Source organism: Lathyrus oleraceus, chromosome 2, assembly GCF_024323335.1.
Source record: "Lathyrus oleraceus cultivar Zhongwan6 chromosome 2, CAAS_Psat_ZW6_1.0, whole genome shotgun sequence".
Lineage (NCBI taxonomy): Eukaryota > Viridiplantae > Streptophyta > Magnoliopsida > Fabales > Fabaceae > Lathyrus > Lathyrus oleraceus.
Genome location: NC_066580.1, coordinates 305,209,498 through 305,216,648, shown reverse-complemented (window position 1 = coordinate 305,216,648; position 7,151 = coordinate 305,209,498). Strand labels below are relative to the sequence as shown.

At 36.1% G+C, this 7,151-nt stretch overlaps 1 non-coding gene across 1 annotated transcript; it reads left to right on the top strand.

Annotated features, from left to right (window-relative positions):
* The first annotated feature begins 5,964 nt into the window (after positions 1-5,964).
* Positions 5,965-6,071, top strand: LOC127124653 (small nucleolar RNA R71). Its single transcript, XR_007804118.1, has one exon. It is a non-coding gene; the product is annotated as a small nucleolar RNA R71 (small nucleolar RNA).
* Positions 6,072-7,151: the final 1,080 nt, after the last annotated feature.

The window sequence follows — 7,151 nt, the reverse complement described above, 5'->3', positions numbered from 1 at the left end:
TTCATTATGACTTGAAAATGTGTCTTGGTATGTTTAGCAACATATTTGGAACCACATGGGATCATTACAAACAAGTTTAAGGGCCCAAAGCATGATAATCCAAATTCTGGCTGAAACATGTCTGGCTTGTGCATCATGGTAAGTCAACAAATTTGAACCAATGCCAAATGAAATTGGCTCGTGCATTTTGCATGAAACTTGTAAAAAATGTTCCTTGCCATGTCCTTGATTATATGTAAAAAGAACCAGGTCAAAAGGAGTTGGGGTTTGGAAATGGCAATGTGGTAAAGTTGTGGTCTTGATCATGTTTTAGGGCATGGTAGGCATGTTGGACTAGCTTGGCCAATGCAAAAATTGGGGTCATTGCTCAATGAATTAGGTCTTTACCCTTGAAACAAAGTTGAATAGGAACTTATTTAGGAATTTTTTCTCAGAGAAGATCTTAAAAATCTTGTGAAATGAGAAAGTTATGGACTTTGGAACATGCCGTAAGCCATTCTTACCAAAATGTGACCAACATACATGACCTAAAAAATATGATTTTGAGATTCCTTGAATGAATGTTTGAATGGTGAATTATGGTTGTAATTGTCATGAATTGATTTTGAATGAGTGGAGTTATGATAGAGTGATCAAAATGACGCAAGGTTAATGATCAAAGGATGCCGAAATTAGGGTTTCTTGAACCACAAGCTTCATCAAGAACCATCGTCATACAAATTAGAGTTTGGTGATGCAAGGGACATATTGTTTCAAAGGTTTGGGGCTTGAATAAAATTTGGATTTTAGGGGTCCTTAATGACATGGTAAAGATCCATGGTGAACCATGACTTGTACAAGCCAATGAAGATCAAGAGCTAGGGTTAGGGTCCTTGGGTGACCAGATGAATCTTGATGTGTCTTCAAAGGGGACTCACCATTCAATTAGGGTTTTGGAGAGTGAGCGAGATGTCTTGAATAATCCTCCAAGATTTGTTGGATGCTTGAGGATGGAGATTAGGGTTAAGGTGGCTTGGGTACACCTCAACATGATTAGTGGGTCTTAAGGCTTCAAAGTGGAACCCCATGCCTTGGGTTTGTGGATTATTGATAGTCATTAAGTACAAATGCATATGAGATGATATGTATAGGATTTATGCTCATAGATTAGTGTTCAAGATGATGATGTGGATGTAGGGTAAATTTGAGGGTATGACAACTGTGATATCATCAGGGCCAATGATGATTCAATATTCAGGTAAGACGGGGTACCAACTACTTATGCATCTACCTAGTCATACTTGACTGCATCTGTTGGCTCAACCAACAACATACCTCTCTGGGACAACTCGTCAACTTTAAAATGCATCTCGGGCTTGATCTAGAAAACCACATGTGGCATGCTCTAGAACTTCAAGTGGATTCTAATTTTGGCAATGTTGGGATCACAATTATTAGTCCTCTGGTAAACCTAGATGAAATCATTGGCACATTATTTCCTTGACTTAGAAGCATGAATTCTATCTCTATTATAACGGGAGGGAGCATACAGACCTCATCGTGAGGTGGCGCTGATAGTAGCTTTTCACCATCATCTGATAAGATAGCCTCGAATGAGTCAAATCAAGAAGATATTTTTCCATGGAGTTCTCAAATACCCTTTCCAAATCAGAATCATCATATTCATCGGCCAGGGATATAACTTTAAGGCCCAAGCCATTGCTCGAAATCTGCTGAAGCACTGTGACACAAGGTAAAAACATCTTCTTCCTAGGCGTCGCGCCATAAAAAATACCCGAGCGCATCACTTGCTCAAAATACAACAAAGTCACCCTTGAATTTTATTAATTCTAAGAGAAAGAGAAAATACCAATAAAACCCAAAGGGGATAGAAAAATGGTAAGGAAGTCGGTTATGCAAGGGGAAGATATTAGCACCCCTCACATCTGTTGTACTTAACGGGAACCATTTTGATTGTTCTTTATACTGATAGGTGTTATTATCTAAAGGTTACTCTCTATTGGTTTTAATTAAGGGGAGAAATACGTTTTTAATCAATTTGCTCGTCGAGATTTCGAAATCTCGTGAATACGTATTCTCATGGTGCAATGAGAAAATTAGAGCTCTGTAATTCGTGGAGTAGAAAATAAGTGTTTGTTGGTTGATTTTAGGGAACGATGTTATAATCATATCCTAGAAGTGTTTTTGTCGTTAGTTGTTTGATGCTAGATTAGATGCTTTAAGTTGTGAGTTTGACTACTAAGGAATGGATTATAAAATTTCTTTTACGAAAATAAATTGTTGTTTGGTCTGAATCAAGGACAAATAATTGTAAATATTGTGTCTGAACCAAGAACAGAAAATTGTCAAAGTGGTGTATGAACTAAGAAAAAAGAATTTTAAAAGGTGGTGTATGAACCAAGGACAGAGAACTGTAAAGGTTTGCCTAAACCAGAGATTAATAAGGCAAACAGAAAAGGAATAAGAATTTTCCTAAACCAGGGGATTAACAAGGAAAAAGTGAAAGAGATTAAGTTTATCTAAACCACATGATTAAAAAGGAAAATGGGATAAAGGAAGAGAGTTTTCCTAAATCAGGAGATTAACAAGGCATCGGGAACATGAATGCGAGTTTTCGTAAACCAGGGGATTAACAAGGAAAACGGGAACAAAAATGAGAGTTTTCCTAAACTAAGGGATTAACAAGGCAAAAAGGAATAATGGTTTTCCTAAGCCAGTGGATTACCAAGGAAAAAAGGAATAAGGGTTTGTCTAAACTAGGGGATCAACAAGGAAAAAAGGAATAAGGGTTTGCCTAACCAGGGGATTAACAAGGCAACTGGGATAAAGGAAGAACTCGCCTAAACCAGGGTATTAATAAGGAAATTGGATAAAGGAAGAGTATGGGTATCAAAACCAAGAGGAGTTGAGAGAGAAATAATATGAAATGTCTTTGATGTTGGTTGGGATTGATTTTAGTCTGAAGACAAATGTTGAAAATTACCTTAATTTGAATTGCACTAAAGTCTATGAATGGAGGTGAATACTTTGAACAATTGGGCCATAAGTTCCATATCCAAAGATATTCAGAATGAGGATAGGAATTCTCCCTCTCATTCTTCTCCATTTCTTAAGACTTATGATGTACAATTCACATCGTATTTGTTACGTAATTTAGTTTACACTTGATGTTGAATCAAATTTATTTGCAAAAATGGTTTTAGTCTTAAATGGAAGAAGAAAGAGATATGATTGAAAGGATGGGATATGGTACCAAAATGGAGAATAAAGCCTAATGTTGTCATGCATTGATTGACCTATTTTCTATGGTTTTGAATGAATAAAATTTTATTTGACCTAAGGGATCATGTATAGTACAAGTCCTAAGTTATTCTAATTCAATTAATTAATCAAATTAATTCATTGAAATAAATTTCTAAGGAAACATGCAAGTTATTATAGGCATTGCTATACTAAAAAGAATCAAGCAAGCAACCATGAATTGTGAATTAAAGATAATGAAAAAGAGAAAAAAATCAAGGTGAATGATTATGAAACCCTAATTTCTAATTACGTCTAATCCAATCACATGTAAAAAATAATCCTAATTTAGAACATTAATCCTAAAGTTAATTAAGAAATTAATCCCTAATTATAACCAAATTGGTGTATTAAAAGAGATTAAAAGAAAATTCTAAAATGAAATAAATAATAATTAAAAAAAGAACTCTTCCAGGGGGTGTGACAAAGAAAAAAGGAGTGAGATGAAGGATATAGGTGTTAGGCCGATGGGTTTGAAGCTCAAACTCACTTTGTCTTGTTTGATTCAGAACCAGGGGTGTGTCAGCAAGGAAAGGGGTGCGCTATGAGCATAAGGTCTTTGGGCCTGGTTGCAAGCCCATGAGGGAATTTGAAAGGGGAAAAGGGAAAGAAAATCCCCTCATTCACTCACCATGCCCTCATACCTTTCTCTCCCTCATCTCTTATGTCCTACTTCACCTGAAATCGCCCCGCCGCATTGGAAAATCACATCTAGCGGCGTCAAAGCCTAGAACTAATCCAAACTACCACCATCAGACTCCCTACTTTGCCCTCTATTCCTTTATGACCTTTAAACTCTCTGAATCTTACTCTCTCTTTATTTCACCCTAAATTCATAAAACTCTAAAAGCTTTCATACAAAAATTAAACAACATACATCCATGATTTCAAAGCAAAAGCTTAGGGTTTGTACTCAGTAATGTATGGTCTACTACATGGTGAATAGAAAAGTGAAAAAGATGAAGAAAATCGAAGTTTAAGGTTTACCAATAAAGCATGTGAATGCCCTGGTCAAAGAAAGAGTGGAGGAAGATGCCGATAGAAACCCAGAGGAACAAGGCCACGTGCTCAGGTAAACATCCCTTCTCCAATTCCTTGCTATTCCATTCACTCATATAAGAAATCAGTTAGATCAGGGGGATTTCCACACACGAATACTTGGAGCAGGTTATTGTGGATAACAAGGTTATTGGATTAGGATCTTAAGGGATCTTCTTTTCTGTTAGCAGTTTGAGCGTCTGCGTCAACAAAAGGAATTATCGTGTGATAGTTCGTTGTAACCAAAATTCTTGTATCAAACTTATCAAATAGTTTAAGATTATGATTAATTTCTTGTGGTTAATTAACACCATTCAAGAGTGGAGTAGTAAAGCGAGGAAGAATGCCAACCCACTATATATCTTTGTGTATCTTTTCTCCTTCCCTCAACTTCTTTATTTTACTAGAAGCCATTAATATTGTTACTGCATAAATAGCTTAATTACACTAATTGTATGCCACTAAGATAGACTTCGATTATAGAGATTTCATGTATAAGCTTAGGTCTGTGGTGTATCAATCTTATAGAATCATCATGAATCCAATTATGGCTTGATAGAACATCTATGTGAAGTTTTTAAATTTCTTTATTCAGAGCAGCTTTAGTTGTATTATGATTGACTTACATTAGAAGCAATCAAGATATTAGAAACATCTTATAGTATTTCACTTGGTTTAATTCATTGAGATTCTTCCAGTATCTCTTGTGTTTGTGGTTTGCTACCGTGCTTCTTAAAATCTATCTTTTTGTTTTAGGGACCTAAGATGTTTTTGAAATTATCTTATGGGAAAAGGGTCTATTCAACCCCCTAGACATCTTTGTATCCATATTCTCACCCAACATACATCATTAAACCATTTGTATTGACACACCACGAAAAAATTGTATCGTGGAAAGAAAGCATCAACACCTCTTAGGGATTACCCGTGCTCTTCATTTCTAATCTCATATGCCAAAAATATTTTGGGCTCTTGCCCTTTCCCATTATGTATTTTTAATCAATAGGCTTCCTTCTAAATTAATGCAATATAAGACACCTTTTATTGTAGTTTTTCATCAAAATCATGATCACACTGATCTTAAAATTTTTGGTTTTTTAGTTTATGCCAATAGTTCTGAAAGACATAAAACCAAACTTAACCCTCGCTTTCAAAATTGTGTTTACTAAGGTAATAAATACAGTGCTTAAGGACACATTCTTTTTTACCTTTACAAAAGACACCATTTCCTATCTTTCCTTATTCCACCACCAAACTAGTGAACACCATCACACCTAAACCTATCTTTCACCCAACCATTGATTTATTTATAGATCACATAGACAATCCAACTGTGTATTCCCACAACCATCTCCCCATACTTCACCTTTACCCATAAACCCTAATACCACTCCACCTACCATAAACAATCCACATCTCCCTCTTGTAAAATAAACTACAACATTTAACCCTTTTAATTATCTTCAAGATTATTATTGTTCAATGAACAAACCATACCCCGAGGCATGCACACTCATTGAGGACATGCCTCGGGGTATGGTTTGTTCACTAGTGGCAACATCGATAGTCATCTTAGTGTTGTAGAGAATTCCATTGTAAAAGGTGTGGATGGTTAGCCATTCTTCTAATCCTTGATATGGACAAGCTCTTAATAGCTCTTTGTACCTTTCCCAGGTGTCAAAGAGGTACTCACCATCCTGTTGAGTAAATCTGGTAATTTGGTTACGTAGGACGACAGTCTTACTTGGTGGAAAGTATCTAGCAAGGAATACTTTGTTCAGGTTATTCCAAGTAGTGATAGAATTTGTTGGAAGGGAATCTAGCCATGGTCATGCTCTGTCTCCGAGGGAGAAAGAGAATAAATGTAGATGTATCGCCTCAGGAGCAACGTTATTGCATTTTAGTGTGTTAGCTAGTTGAATGAAAACTTTTAGGTGTTGGTTTAGGTTCTCTGTTGGGAGACTAGTGAACTGGTTTTATTACACGATTTGCAACAAAGTAGGCTTCAATTTGAAGTTGTTAGTTGTAATACAAGGGTTGACAATACTTGAATGAGGCTCTTCGTTAGAGGGTAGGGCAAACTCTTTTACTGGCCTACAGTTTTGGTCTTATTCCATTTCTCTTTTGATTCGTTTGAGCAAAATTCGAGCTCTTACATATTTTTCTGGTTCAACTATTGGATCTTCTAAAGTTTCGTCACTACGAGTTCTTCCCATTGACCAGTGAGGGTTGCCTTAATCTAGATGGTGTAACAACAGGTTGCAAAATTTGACGGTATTGGTCCCCGACAACAACTTCAAAAACTTGTTCGCGAGATTATGAGTCTATCGAATTAACTAACTGCAAGTGTACAATCTATCGCGTAGTTTTAAAAGATATCGATCCCACAGAGACCTAATTATCAATTTATCATTTCTAGTTGCTACAGTGTTATCTAAGGCGAATGAATTAAGAAAAGGAGAGATGAAATAAATAACTGTAATAAATTCAGACAAATAATACTAGGATGTGGCTTTCATCAAACAACAATACTCTTTACTGCCTCTAAATAGGATCGCTGTACGGGGCAATATCTTCTATTTTGAAAAGAACGTGATTGAACAGAAACTGTCTCTTTCACGTATTTATAACCGGATTTGACTCTCTAATTTATACAGTCCACTATCACGTGTGACCGACGCTTAATGCGTTAAAAATGTAAATCCTATTTTAAGAAATCAGTCTCTTTACTCAGTCGAAAAGTAATCTTGGTTGGAAAATTTAATTTAAAAGGGTTCCAAGCTCTCGCTCTGGTAACCAGATCCTAAACCTAT